Source organism: Podarcis raffonei, chromosome 1 (assembly GCF_027172205.1).
Source record: "Podarcis raffonei isolate rPodRaf1 chromosome 1, rPodRaf1.pri, whole genome shotgun sequence".
NCBI lineage: Eukaryota > Metazoa > Chordata > Lepidosauria > Squamata > Lacertidae > Podarcis > Podarcis raffonei.
In genome coordinates this window covers 62,417,045-62,432,030 of record NC_070602.1, presented here as the reverse complement: position 1 = coordinate 62,432,030, position 14,986 = coordinate 62,417,045, and the positions used below count along the sequence as shown (strand labels likewise).

Below are 14,986 nucleotides of genomic sequence, written 5' to 3'. Positions count from 1 at the left end.
CAAGAGGAAAGGACTGATAGAAGGTATACTTCTGTTGAGAAGGAAGCAGCTGATCTTTCTGGCTCTGAATCATGACCACAGCAGGAGGGGTGTACTTCGCTTCACCTCTTCACCAACCCCCAACCTATCCACTGTTTTATCACTGCTTCTCTTCTCATGGCTTTAAAATTTCTGTCAGAGTCTTGAATATGGAGTTAAGAACGTAAGAGTCCTGCTGAATTGGGTCAAAGGCCCATCTAGTCCAGCATCCTGTTCTCACGGTTTCCTACCAGATGCTTATAGGAAGTCCACAAGCAGGATATGAGCACAACCGCATTCTCTCCTCCTGTGATTCCCAGCAACTAGAATTCAGAGGAGTGCTGTCTCAGACAGTAGAACATAGCCATTGTGGCTGGTTCTCTGAGAGGAAAGAGTTGTGATTCTGATGCCATAGTCACAACAATGCGTGCTGAAATTCTAACTGCGCCATATATTTCAGATGGTGACCTTCAGCACATCTCTCTGTGCCGTGGTCAACTATGAAATGACTGAAACAGCTGCACCATATGTTATGGAGTCATAGTCAGGCCTGGGCCAGCCTAGTTATTGTGGTTCCTGTGGGGAGGAAATAGAAATTGGGTGTGGCGACAGGTTCAAGCCAAAAGACACTCTCTCTGCCCTAAAATATATGATAGCAGATGTAAGAAAAATGTTCCTTCCAACCTAATCTTCTGCGTACAACAGGAGCCACACGCTGTGCCTGGGGTGGTCTCCAAGGTCTGAGTTAACCATCAGATCACGTCTTGTAATGTAATCCTGGACTCTGCCACAGGCTCCAGCTGTGCATGTATTTCCCATAAGCAGGGTGTCATAATTCATAAGCTAATAACTAATGAAACTGTCCTGCATTTGTTCAAGGGAGATTTCCAGGCAACACATTGTATAATGCCTCTGTCCAGCCATTGGTGGAATGTAGCTGCCCCGCCCCCCCCCGCAAAGGGACCACAGCAGCTGTTTGAGCACAGCATCACACCAGCTTTCAACAGGAAGTGGAGATACACAGCACTTCCAATAAGAGAAGAAAACAGACTGGAAAGATCTGATTAGAGTTAACTGGACACGGGTCAAAACAGCTGAAAGAAAATGCCTGCATTTGTGCAAGAAACTTCTCCCCACGTTAGGGATCTCAGTATGTGATCTTAGTTTCAGAGGGCACATATTGATGGTCTACTCTCTGAAGGCCATATATATGTGAGATGTGCTTTGTACATTCCCATGCAGGATAGGACCCTTCCTCTTTCCCACCTGCCTGCTGCTGGGTGTGATGCTCTGACTATTCTACTGGTCTAGAAGAAAACAGCATTGTGAGCATACTTGAATTTGACCATCCACACAGTATACTATCACTCCAGCTCAGGCATCATCAACCTGGTGCCTTCAAGGTGGTTTGGATAGCACATTCTGGCTGGGGTTGATGGAAGCTATAGTTGAAAGCACCTGGGGCCACCAGGTTGCCCAAGGATGCCCAAGTTGATCTTAGTAGCACAGCCATGGAGCTTGTGCTCTCACAGGAGTTTTTATCTACTAACTGGGTGAGTTGAAATACTTGGTGCTTAAAGGTAAAGGTAAAGGGACCCCTGACCGTTAGGTCCAGTTGCGGACGACTCTGGGGTTGCGGCGCTCATCTCACTTTACTGGCTGAGGGAGCCAGCGTTTGTTCGCAGACAGCTTCCAGGTCATGTGGTCAGCATGGCTAAGCTGCTTCTGGTGAACCAGAGCAGTGCACGGAAACACCATTTACTTTCCTGCTGGAGCGGTACCTATTTATCTACTTGCACTTTGACATGCTTTTGAACTGCTAGGTTGGCAGGAGCAGGGACCGAACAACGGGAGCTCACCCCGTCACAGGGATTAGAACCACTGACCTTCTGATCGGCAAGCCCTAGGCTCTGTGGTTTAACTACCAGAAATCTTGATGTTGCGCTCCATCTTAATTGATTTGTTAAATACTCCTGACCACCAGCTTCTCTTCATAGGACCATGGATGGCTTTCAAACCAGATGGCAATATAAGACATGATACAGTTGCAAGAGTTCACTGTCTCCTAATCTCCAGCAAAGGCTGTTGAAGAATCCAAAACTGAACATTGTGATCCCTCTCTGTGGGTTTCAACAGGCTGTTGATCTATCAGATAAAACATTCATGGAGCTGAAAACAAGTATTTATGCAATGAGGTTGAACCAAATGAAATTTATTATCACTCCCCAAGATTACTCATTTCCCAAAACTTCTGTCTTTTGACGCACTATCTCATCCTAACTCCCCATTTTCCTGCCACCTTGTCCTCAAATTAACAAACAACCTTCTTTTCTTAACTCTTTTTCTTGCGTCACATGCTACTCCTACAAAAAAAAAGGCCCAATTTTGTTTCAAAGTGCCAAAGCTGTGATGTTGGAATTAGTTCAGGATCAGAGATACAGTTGGGTTAAGACTCTGCATTTCCTAAACTCTCTTATGTAATAGCAGTCACTCTTCAACCTGAGGCAGCTCTTCTTCAGTGCTCTGAAAAATGTACAGCTTGAGCCAGTAACATTTGTAATCTCTGGGAATCATGTGGGTGAATGGTACTATCCCAAAGTGAGCTCATTCTGCGAACTGTGCTCTCCTGGATAAAATGCACTTATTGCCACACTTGCAATTACTGGCTTAGAGTCACTTTGCATATTGCTCTTTTTTTCTTTTTAATATGTAAACGTCATATGTTTTAAGTGTACCCCTAAAAATGTGAAATGCAAATATACATACATTATACATCATTATGGAGCAGCAAGTGGCTCCAGTGCCCTGTTGTCATTTTATAGTAAATCCAACTTGGCCTGTGCAGAATGTGTGAAATAGCACAGAGTCTTCTGTTCTAATAGGTTATATTTCTAAAAAAATCAGAGTGCTAAATCCTGGTGTATAAGAAGGTGAGAAGAGATTTTTTTTACCTTGCGGGCTGTTATGTACTGAAGTTCTCACCCTGGGTCAGCAGGGGGGTACTGTAGATAGTTTTCACTCAGGTCCACACATGCAAATAAGGGATTGAAAGTGACATTCAGTGATTGGATAGTTACAGAAAGTTGTTACAGTTGCACTGCAGTGGAGCTCTATATAAGCAGGCTGGCTGAACCCTTCAGTTCAGTTCAGTTCAGTTCAGTTCTGTTCTGGCCTGTGAATAAACAAGAGCTGTTTGAAGAATCGCTGTGTCGTCTGATATGTTCACCCACAACTTAACACGGGCTGCATTCATTCATCCTTGGCCAACCCTGGCTTTGGAAACAGCAGTTCAGTCACCTTCACTTCTTGCCACCCACCTACTTTAGAATTTTATCCTTAAATTTTCAAAATGCTACCTATTTGCACATCTTTTAATTGATCTCATATCTGCTATTTACTTCATTCAGTAAAAATTTGGTAGGCATGGACAGAATGCAGAATTAGTAGAGTCTATAAGAGAACAACTATCAGATATACAGAACCCAGAAGCCACCCCCTCGAATGCTGAAGCTTTCAGAAGCCCCTTTGAAGACATTATCTGATGAAACACCACAATAACGATGGGTCAGCCAACTTCCAATCTGTGTCAATTTAATTGCATTTATTCATAACTTTGTTCCATCCCATTCCGCCTGTTTTAATTGGTGGTTTAAAAAACCCTCTACGAAAATGCGCAATTAAAAATGTATTCTTAAATGCATGTTTAAACACAAAACATACATTTAAATGCTATTTTATCCATTTGTGCATTTCTAAAGGTATTTTATGCTAAAATATGTTTTCCAAAAATCGAAGCAGGGCTTCTGCTGAAGGGGTTCATGAGATGTATCCTGGCTGCAGTTCCTTCTGAAACCCTGCAGAACCCTGCAGAATCGGAATAGGCAGTACAGTACTGAGCTGGATTGACCACATGTCTGGCTTGATATAAATTTATTTATTTATTTATTGTCTCATAAATTAAATTGATGAAATGAAATGAAATGAAATAATTATCTATATGGCATTCAAGGTTTCTTTAAAAAGACAGCTTCATGTGTTCAAGAGAGAGAGAGAGAGAGAGAGAGAGAGAGAGAGAGAGAGAGAGAGAGAGTGAGAGTTGATGCATTGACTATTGACTACTAAGGAACTCAGGAACTTGACAGGAGGGCTGGATGCGGCCCTCCCAGACTTCAGCCAGCTTCTGACAAGGTATCAGATAATGGAGAGATACATGCAATTCCTATTGCAAGTAAGCAGCCCCAGCAGAGAATCTACCAGAGCCAAACAATTGTGCAGATTCTCCATTGTATTTTCCTATTTACACAGTGCTAATTTATTTGACTGGGGCCTTCTGTGGACAATTAATTGTGGGGAAAGTGCTAACATGTTAGCTCCCCTCCAATATCCTATACTGCTGCAATGGATTTCCTGCCTTTTCGCAGTCAAGGGAAGCTCAGCGCTGTGTCTTTAATTAGTAAACAGAAATTAGTCTTAAATGGAAATTAGCTCCTCGCATGCTGCTGTTTTACCTTTCAACCCCTGTATGTGTTTTCCTTTGGTCTTCTTCTTCTTTATATGGAACTCTAGTCAGTTAGCACCAGATTAGTGGTAATTTTATTAACTGCAAAACCATCCAGTTTTATTTGGATGAATCTGCCTCATTTTTCTTCCCCACATCTGCTCAGCAGCTGCAGGCACACCGTTCCCAGGGGCTTGGCCTAATTTGTAGAATTACAGGGGTTGTGCCTGGCAATAGAGAAGGTCTATTAGTGCTGCTCATGTTAAAAATTGCAAGCTTGATGCCTTCCACATGCTTCTGTTTTATTTTCGTAAGCCTATGCATGCTGGAACCATAATTAACCTTCCAGAGCAATTTCTCAATGTGCATAACTTACTTACTCATTAACAGTTACTAGTTGCTTATAATGTTTTCTCATGAATCATGCAAATACTGTGGGATTTATTCTTCAAAAAAAAAAGTGAATGCTAAATTTCCATTCATCTGAATCGCAAGACTTGCTCAAGCATTCAAAAACTGGGTTCAGTGAATATGTATATATGTGCATGGGGGGCTTTCAGTTTCAGGCTTAGCTCCTAGCATAAGAGCTTGCTGGATCAGGCCAGTTGCCCATCTAGTCCAGCATCCTGTTCCCACATGGCCAGCCAGATGCCTGTGGAAAACCAGCAAGCAGCATCAAGCACAAGAGCCGTCTCTCTTTCTGCAGCTTCCAGAAACTCAGAAGCATTACTGCCTCTGCCTGTAGGGCAGGCATAGGCAAACTCGGCCCTCCAGATCTTTTGGGACTACAACTCCCATCATCCCTAGCTAACAGGACCAGTGGTCAGGGATGATGGGAGTTGTAGTCCCAAAACATCTGGAGGGCCAAGTTTGCCTATGCCTGCTGTAGGGGCAGAGCAGTTACCATGGCTATGCTCTCTCCCTTATGCTCTTCTTATCCCTTCTCCCCTTATGAATATTGAAGGCCTCAACCAAGCCCTGATATACAGTTGTATGTGCAGGGGCTCTGTTCATGCATTCAGGTGAAGAACCGAGGTTAGGGATTAGTGCCTACCATCCCCCATGGATGTTCAAATCAATGTGTACATTGAGCAACCAAAAGTGACTCCAGTTGAGCCACTATGGGGCAAGTCCACTGAAGTGAGAGAAAGAGAGATATTAGTCATCAACAAAGTTTGCACAAGACCCATAGTCAAGGTCTCGTTGAAATGTTTTGATTCCCAAAGCACTAAATCAAAATGGTGTCCTTCCTACTAATCAACCTGGGTCAGAGTCTGCTGGGAACTTTTCATGTGGAAGCCTCATTGAAATGAAGGGAGGTTTGCAGTATTTCTGTTGTCAAGTGGTCAAGCACTTCTCATTGTCCTGAGTATTTCTATTCTGTCTTTTCTGCATATCTATTTTAGAGACTAATGTACAGAACTCTGGTTGGACACTATGAGAATAGAACAGTGGTCTGATCCAGAAGAGTTCTTTCCCCCTGTTGGCAAATGTTCTATGATGAAGTTCAGTTGGGGAGAAATGCTCACTAGGAGTTGGAAATAATTTATTGTGCTGGATGCTAATTCACAACTGGGCATTAGTAAACAGATTGTATCTCCTGGCCTTGGGTCACATATTTACCATCTGGTTGATTATTCCATTCCATTCCGATTCTTAATTAATTTTATGTCAATATCTGTATCTGTCTATTGCCTAAATTTTAAATCAGCAGAATGGCTATTTATAGACAGATCTTCGAGGGAGGCGGGGAGAGGAAATGAATGATTGATGACTTTTTAATAACTTGCAAGCAGGACTCTTAGCCTTGGTTGTCATCTTTGTTTAACCAAGTTGATATATTATATGTGCAGAAATGAATGTGAAGTAATGGGAACAAGCCCAAACCAGTCACAAGATGTTTGGAAATGTTAATGCGTTTTGGTTTAAGCAGAAGTCTGAACAAATTAGCAGTCGTGAGAAACATCCAAAATGTGTTTGGGGAGGTGTGGGGTGTGTGGAGAGAAAGTTGCATCCTTTGATCTAAGTTATTTTAGTTCTTCCATTCCAAATACTATGCAATATGAAATAAGTACAGTGGTACCTCGGGTTACATATGCTTCAGGTTACATACGCTTCAGGTTACAGACTCCGTTAACCCAGAAATATTACCTCGGGTTAAGAACTTTGCTTCAGGATAAGAATAGAAATCGTGCTTTGGCAGTGCGGCGGCAGCAGGAGGCCCCATTAGCTAAAGTGGTGTTTCAGGCTAAGAACAGTTTCAGGTTAAGAACAGACCTCCAGAACGAATTAAGTTCTTAACCCGAGGTACCACTGTACTGTATAAAGCGAATCCACAGCCTTGTGCTGCACTGGGATGTGTGCATGCCATGGATGGCTTACCGTCCCTGTGGGTGGCTGAGGAAATGGGAACCAAACTGGGGAGAGGGAGAGCTCTGGGCGTACTTCAGTGTGCCTGCGCTGGTGAAGGATTGTCCGATTGCGTTCACTCCATACAATAACTATAAACCTGCTGCAATAACGTTTTTTTTCGAAAGCTAAGGCTAGTTTAAACTTGAAACAGCACCAGAGCTATTGGGAGATGTGACTCTTGTCCTGCCAAGATTAGCACGGTTAGTTTCATATAGATAGGGAGGTAAGAATGGGATAAAAAGAAGAGCTCCAAAGTAGGGTGCTATTCATTTCCTCAGAAGCACACTTACTGTCACTAGCCTTTCAAAAAAAGATCACAAAATACGTCAAATGTATCATCAGGTTTTAATCCTCTGTGTTTATGTTGTTGTTTTTTGAATGACATTGTGGCAGCATCTCTACTTTCAGTATTTTCCCAGTAGTGTCTAAACCATGGGTAGGCAAACTAAGGCTTGGGAGCCGGATGAGGCCCAACCGCCTTCTCAATCTGGCCCGTGGATGGTCCGGGAATCAGCGTGTTTTTACATGAGTAGAATGTGTGCTTTTATTTAAAATGCATCTCTGGGTTATTTGTGGGGCATAGGAATTCCTTCATCCCCCCCCCCCAATATAGTCCGGTCCCCCATAAGGTCTGAGGGACAGTGGACCGGCCCCCCGATGAAAGGTTTTTCTGACTCATGTGACTTCTTTGTTTGCCTTACATAAAGGAAAGGTCCAAACAATGATGATGAGACCCTGAAGCAAAGAGCATTTCCTTTGCGAGTGTTGTTCTCCAGAATTTGTGATGGATGGCAACACTGAGTTTGGGAAGGTAATCTAATCTCTACGAATAAGCAACAAGGAAAAACAGAATTGTTTGCAATTTGGCAGCACCTAACGCCAGCAATCTCTATTGTTATTGAAGGATTTCTTCCCCCCCCCCTTCTTTCAGAGAACCCTATTAACCAGAATAATTCAGTTTAGGAGAACCTAGTTTTCCATGTTTGTTTGTTTGTTATTTCATTCCATTTAAGAACGGCTCTGTGTGAAACACCTCAGAGTGATTTAACCATAGAAACACATATTAAACAATTTCATATATTTAAGTGTGTGTGTGTGTGTGTGTGTGTGTGTGTGTGTAAACAAAACATACAAAGCAGCAATTTTAAATCCATTACAGACATAGGCTGAGATAAACTTTTTATAAATGTTTGTTATAATGTAATTATTGGACTCCAACTCCCACCAGTGCCAGCTATGTTGGGCAGCAGTTGGAGATTATAGGAACTGCATTGTTGTAAATTTGTGGGGTGCCAGGACCTCCCTTCTAATTCCTCGATGCCAGATACTGCTGTCTCCTTCAACACTGAATTCGCTTGAAGAGTGCTTAAAATTGTGGGGAAAATTCAGAGAAAAGCAACAATTATCATAAAACTGATGCACAGAAATATGTTTAGATAAAGACACAAGTGTGGATAGCTTATCCAAAGGACAAGGTTGCGAAGTCTTTACACAAGTACCCAAATGACATAAATGATTTCAGAAGTGAACTATAGTTATGCGTAGTGAGGTTGCTTTACAAAAGTGCTGGTATGAAGTTCAGAACCACAAAAATATTCTGGAGACTGATTGCATTAAAGCTACTGTGACTAGAGAATGATGGATATCCAACCAGAGCTAAACTGTGAACAGTGTTTCCCTTTGGAGGAGTTAACTTTGGCCAGCTAGATAAGGTCAGCTTTGTTAGAGGGGTAGTTGTAACAAACCATTTGAATAAGTCAAATTTTTCTCAGCTCTCTTAATGGTACCAGAAATGGCTAGATCCTGCCATTAAACTCTCTACAGAACCAGATTCTGCAAGCTTGAAGCAAGCAGAGTACCTCTTAAATGCTCAGGTGCTCAGGAAATGCCAGGAAGAGCATAGAAGCAGGGAGTATATACTGAGGCCCAGGAAAGGGGAAACAAGAAAAAGGAAGAGGCATTCAAAAGGAATGAAACTAGAATGACAGAACAAGCTGTTTCAGGCCCTGACACCGCATCACAACAGGCTCAGTCAGAATGGAACCATTAAAGACTGCCTCACCAGAACAATTTAATTTCCAGTCCTTTGGAATGTAGTCTAAGTGGATTAGGCCCTTCAACCAATTTGGAGAAGTCTCTGGTTTACATACAAAACCTAGTACTTTAATCTATTCTATCAGGGATCAGGCTGATGAAATCCTGATGTCACTATTATGAAGAAAAAAACCCTCAGTATACTGAAGTGGTAGAAGCCATTTCATGGGGAAGAAAAAAGAGGATTTATGAGGAGACTCGATGTAATCGCTGCAGTCAAAGACCCTGGGAACCTGGAATTAACTTTATCACATCTTTTCTGACACTTGCTGAATCCTATGGTTATGGTGTTCCTTAAAAAAAATCTAATCAGAGACCATCCTGTTGTACGGCCTTCCTCAACTTGATATGCTTGGAGGGCTAATGGGAGTTGTAGTCCAAACATCTGGAGGGCATTAGATAGGGAAAGGCTGCTGCAGTAGGCCTCCATGAAGAAAAATTGTCACAACAATAATCACTGGATTCTGGTTTGACTCTTCAAAAGGCCATTAGACAAGCTCATTAATCTAGGTTGGTCAATGAGCAACAAAGATAAATTGAAAAGGCTCTCAAGCCCAATCAACAGATGCCAGACATAGACACTCCGCATACTTAGAAGGTTACAAAAAACTAAACATGGACAACCATATAAGCAAGCATGAGTGGCTTCCACTGCTTTCATCTGGCCAGGGAAGCAATTTGGCAAAAATGCACAAAGAAAAGTCACTTTGGTAGCATGTTGGTTCCTTGCTGGAGCCCACAAAGGTACAAAACAAAACTATTCTGAAGAAATTTCATTCCTAGAAGAACGCAACAAACCCTCATCTTTCATAGATGTCTTGATGAAAGAGAAACATATCAATCATCTGAGTTACCTTCAAAATAGATACAGGAATAGTTACAGCTGCACCAGAAAATTGCTACAATTTTTGGGTGGAGTCCAGCGAAGTTGCTCATGAATCGATGACTGTACAACCCTGCCAACCACTACAGCTGATTTGACTCAAAAGCTGTGAATATAAAATAATTTCACCGGAAAGATAAACGGATAAAATATCGCCAAAGGCACAATTTTTGCACAGGAGGAGGCTTGTATTCCAGATATGGGAGCTCAAAGAACTGCCCAGACTAGTGCAGGGGCTCCTCGTTCCTTGTGTAGCGGAGACAATGAATTCTTCATCCTTAGGGCATGCTTCAATTTCACACAAAAAATATTAGATTTGTAGAACATCTAGATGCTAAAACCTCCTTTTGAATAAAGAAAGAAAGAAAGAAAGAAAGAAAGAATTGAATACAGTTTCTATTATATTTTTGAAATGTTTTCAGAGAAAGGGAGATGTAGTAGAAAAAGTTAAGTTCTGTCAAGCTAGGTGATGTCATCAGGTAGGGACAGCTTTGCATATGGAGTTAAGTTAGTTGTAATAAAGCACTTGAACAAGTCGGACCTGTCTCAGCTCTCTTAATAATGCACACTTCAGTTCAAATGAAGCTGCATTTTCTCCCCAGGATAAACAGAGTAACAGGAGGAACACGAGACTCTATATGTCCAGTATGGAGATTCCTGTAGGTTTAAAACTAGCAATTAGATATTGCAATTAGTAGAATATAAATATGGCTCTAAAATGTAATAGGCAAAGGTTAGGCAGGAAGGAACAGTGGAAAGTTTGTTGGGTTGTGAGAGGCAAATAGAGAGAATAGGTTTAGTTTATGCTCAGTCAACTATGGAAATAATGACACCCTGTTTCATCATATGTGCTTAATTTCTGAATTTGGAAGAAATCAGAGCTCCAGAATAGTGGCAGTATTTTGTAAACCAGATTGCAAAATAAATTTAAAATATCAACCGGCAATCCTCCCTTGAAACAATGTAGTATGTTTTAGCAGGTAGCCATATTTAACTTTGTCAGTCATTCACCTTGGTTCTTCTCTAATTAATTCAGTTAAAATTCCATAGATTGACCTTGATTAGGTCTGTACGGAAGGAGGAGGGCTTTCAGGTATTTGGGGCCTGAGTCACTGAGGGCTTTGGACACCAATGGGAGCACCTTGAATTGGGCCCAGAAATGAACTGGCAACAAGTAGATACGTTTTAAAGCAAAGGTTATGTGAGATCTAAATGGAACCACAGTCAGCAATCTAGCTGCTCCATTTTGGACTGAATCATCTTCAAGGGCAGCCCCATATAGAGTGCATTACAATAATCCAACCCCAATGTTACCAGAGCATGGATTATGGTGGCCAAGTTATCTCTGTCGAAAAGGGGCTGTAGCTGGCAAATTGGCCAGAGTTGGAGAAAAAGGCACTCCTAGCCACCAAGGCCATCTGAGGAATTGTCAACAGTACTGAAAGCCACCAAGAGATCAAGGAGAACAAGCAGGGTCACACTCCCCCATCTCACTCCCAATAAATGACACCAACAAGGGCCACCAGGGCAGTTTCAGTGCCATGATCAGCCCTGAAGCCAAACTGGAATGGATCCTGGAAATGACATTCCACAGCTCAACGAGTAATGTATTAGAAATCCTGCTCCATGATTGCAGTCATGGGATTGTTGTCTATCACATGACAGTATATGTTTTGACTCCACAGAGTGGGAAGTGATGGAGACAGGATGTTTGTGTTACTGTGTTCCGTGAAGTGGGACTATTGTCCTTTGTCTTTTTCTCTTTGCTGTCTGATGCTAGAGAGAGAGGGAGCCATGTTGCAGTGCTCCGTGTGTGTTTATATGTAAATAAAGTAGATTAGCCAAAATGCTGAGTTGCTGAGGTCTGTTACGCATGATGCGCAAACTCTGTGGATCCCTAAGTGTGCCGGTGTCTGTTGGCATCTGTCGCTGTGATGTTTGGGCTGAAGAAAGCTTTTGAAGCTCCTGAACAATTGACCGGGAGGGAGAAAACATGTCACTCGGGCATGTGTCTCTACCAGGCTCCTACTCGAGTGTAGGCCTGAGCTCCTGACAACATGAACGTAACAGTCAAATTATGTAAACATTAAATTTATGTAAACATTAAACATAGCTTCCCCACCTCTCTCTGTGCCCCCACAATTGGCTCACAGTAGAGGACCAGGAGACCTGTTAGAACAGTATGGGGTGAGGAAAAGAGGGGGAGCATGCTATCAGGCAAGCTGAGACAGCAAGATCCTGAATTTCACCCATAGAAATGGTTGTCATCAGCACACTGATCAAATGGGGTGTGTGCATGGGAGCTTCAGTGGGGAGGAGAAGACAAAGTCCCATTGTATGTGCAAAAGTTTGCTCCTGTAGCACTTTATTTCACTAGTGTCTGCACTGTGGCACCATGCATGGCACCTTGGGTATGATCCAAAGTGAGATGTTTGATATGAATGGTGGATGGTCTATTAGCATCATTGTGGTGCTGATATTCGGAGTGTGTGTCACCCATCCATAACATACAATTCATGGCTGAAGAACTATAATGAATCTATATTATGACCATTTTCCTGTGATGGCTTGATAGGAATCAGTGATATGGTACTTGGGCAACACTAGTCTAGGATAATTTCTCTGCCTCTGTGGGTTTATGCCTCCACATTTTCATTGTTTTGACTAAGCTTAGAGGTTTCATTTTATGTAATACTTGATGGCACGGTGCAAGTTCTATGGAAAATAAACATAATTAAATACAATGTTATTTCTTCACTGCAGCCCACCCTTGGGTAAATTTAAACATCACTGTAAGCAATTACAAATTTTGGAATCAATTGTAGGTGGAAAAACCCCCCGCCAGCAGTGGGACAAATTTGTTCCCAGTGAAAGTTTCTTCAAGTTAATGATGTCTTGGAAACTGCCTTTTGGGTGAAAAAAACACCTCAGTTTGCATGACAGGATTGACTGTGATTGTTTTATTCTATTCATCAGTTCTGGCCTCTTGCAACACCATTTATTTCAGGAAGATTTGCACTGATTAAACTTAGATTCATAAGAACAGCCTAATCAAGCTCACAATGAGTCTGAGCATGTAGAGAGAGATGTTTGACTGACCCTCCCCAGTGTAGCCTGGGGCCCAGTAAATGTGCCATTTTCCTCCCAGTTGGAAGAAATGTGTTATGAGTACCACATTATTTGCTTTCTTCCCCTGCAAGCAGCAGGTTCGTAGTCTGGGGACACTTCTGGGTCCAGCATTGTTACTTGAGGCCCTTGGTGGCTGGGAGTGCCTATTTCCAGTTATGGCCACAGCCCCTTTTGTACAGAAATGACTTGGCCATGATATTCCATGATCTAGCAACTTCCAGACTGGATTTTTGCAGTGCACTCTATGTGGGGCTGCCCTTAAAGACGACTTGGAAACTTCAGTTTGTAGGAGGGGATATTCTCTATGGCAGCCCTTGAGTTGTGGAACTGCCTCCCCACAGAGGCGTTTCTGGTTTCTTCACCCTACAGCATCTGGCAAATGCTGAAGAGACAACCTCTTTAGCCTGGCCTTTGACACCTGAGATGTGAGTTTTCATTGTCCACCTTATTCCTCTGTATGTAATCTATTTTACGGTAACTGTTTTTAATCTTGAATTTTAAATTGTTGTAACCTGCCCTGGGACCTGTTGGTGAAGGGTGGGCAACAAATGTAATTATGGTAATGATGGTGCTGATAACAATGATCATATAGGGTGAATTAACATGAAAAAAAATTGACCCTATATCTTTCAGGAATTTCAACAAGTATAGCTTTTCTCATCCTTGTATGCAGGGTCAAAACTAGCATCCCCTATCATCTGACAGCAGCCATAGCAATGCTACTCCATCAACCCTCTTTTTTAAAGAGACCCAACACTCTGAGTAATGCCAATTAGTTATATCAAATTTCCCATAATGCCCTAATCTAGCATCTCTCTGAGGAATTGTGGGAAATTTAAAGGATGGCTTAATCCCGTTGTGCAGCACTGCTTAGCCTTAGAGAGTTGCCATCACAGCCAGGCCCACCTGCCCAGATTCTCTCATTGGCACAACTATTAAAGGTATGTTAGTTATTTTCTCATTTGTATCTGATCACCTTGTGAATCACAAAACATAAGTGAAGAGGGCAGCACCAGAAGAAGCAAAAAAAGAAGTAGTGAGCCTTGTTCAGCAAGTACCAAGGAGACATTTTTTAATTTGGCCTGCCAACACATTTTTATAAAATCTTGGTTAGGGATAGGGCTGGATAAATCTGTTAATTCCAATTCTCTCAATTTCTCATTTTCCCAATCAGTATTTTAGTGTGATCACCACCAGAAATTCACCAACATTTTATTGTGAATTTCTGCTAATAAACATATGTTTGTATGCAGTTTTGACAAAGGTATACATTTTTGCAAGCAATTTTGCTTTATTATAATGCTGTTTGTATGCTATTTTCACGAATATATTCAGTTTTGTGTATGCTTTCCCTCAATATATGCAAACATTGTTTGGTTGGGGGATCTGTGTCACAAAATTTGGATGTGTGCAGGTTTTGAAGGGAGGCTGTGTTTTGGCTCTCTTTGTTTTTGAAATTGTGATTTTAGGTAGGTTTGCCTTTGAATCCAAACTGAATTAAATTTGTTCATAATCCTTAGTTAGGGATGTCTGGAAATTAGATGAGGTGGTAACATTATTAAAAGGACAAAATAACTCTTTGTATGATATACTCTCATGTTGTTTAAAAATATGTAAATCTGAACCAAAAACAAACCTAGAACACATAATTATTTCAATAGTAGCATGAATGCATATAAAAGCCTTTTGCGGAAAAAGCAAATAAACAATTGGCTACAGATTTAGAAGATGGGGATCATCAAAGCCACATTTATATCCAGTTTATACATGATGTTCAGATGTTTCCCTTTGTAACAAATTGTATGTGCTTTGCTTCCAGAAGAAGAAATCCATGACCTTTTTGAACGGGACAGCCTACATAATGACGATCACATCCCCCCTACAGGTATGCAAGCTTCCTTTAACTTTATGCTTTTGAGTTATTACATGGTTGGTATGGCTCCTCCTCACAG

At 41.7% G+C, this 14,986-nt stretch overlaps 1 long non-coding RNA gene across 1 annotated transcript in view; it reads left to right on the top strand.

The window, feature by feature from the left end:
* LOC128402534 (uncharacterized) overlaps positions 1–14,986 on the top strand; it is a 42,651-nt gene that overhangs the window by 11,357 nt on the left and 16,308 nt on the right. Inside the window, exon 2 of the long non-coding RNA XR_008327736.1 lies at positions 14,854–14,919. This is a non-coding gene — a long non-coding RNA (uncharacterized LOC128402534). The remainder of the gene's footprint in view (positions 1–14,853; positions 14,920–14,986) is intronic.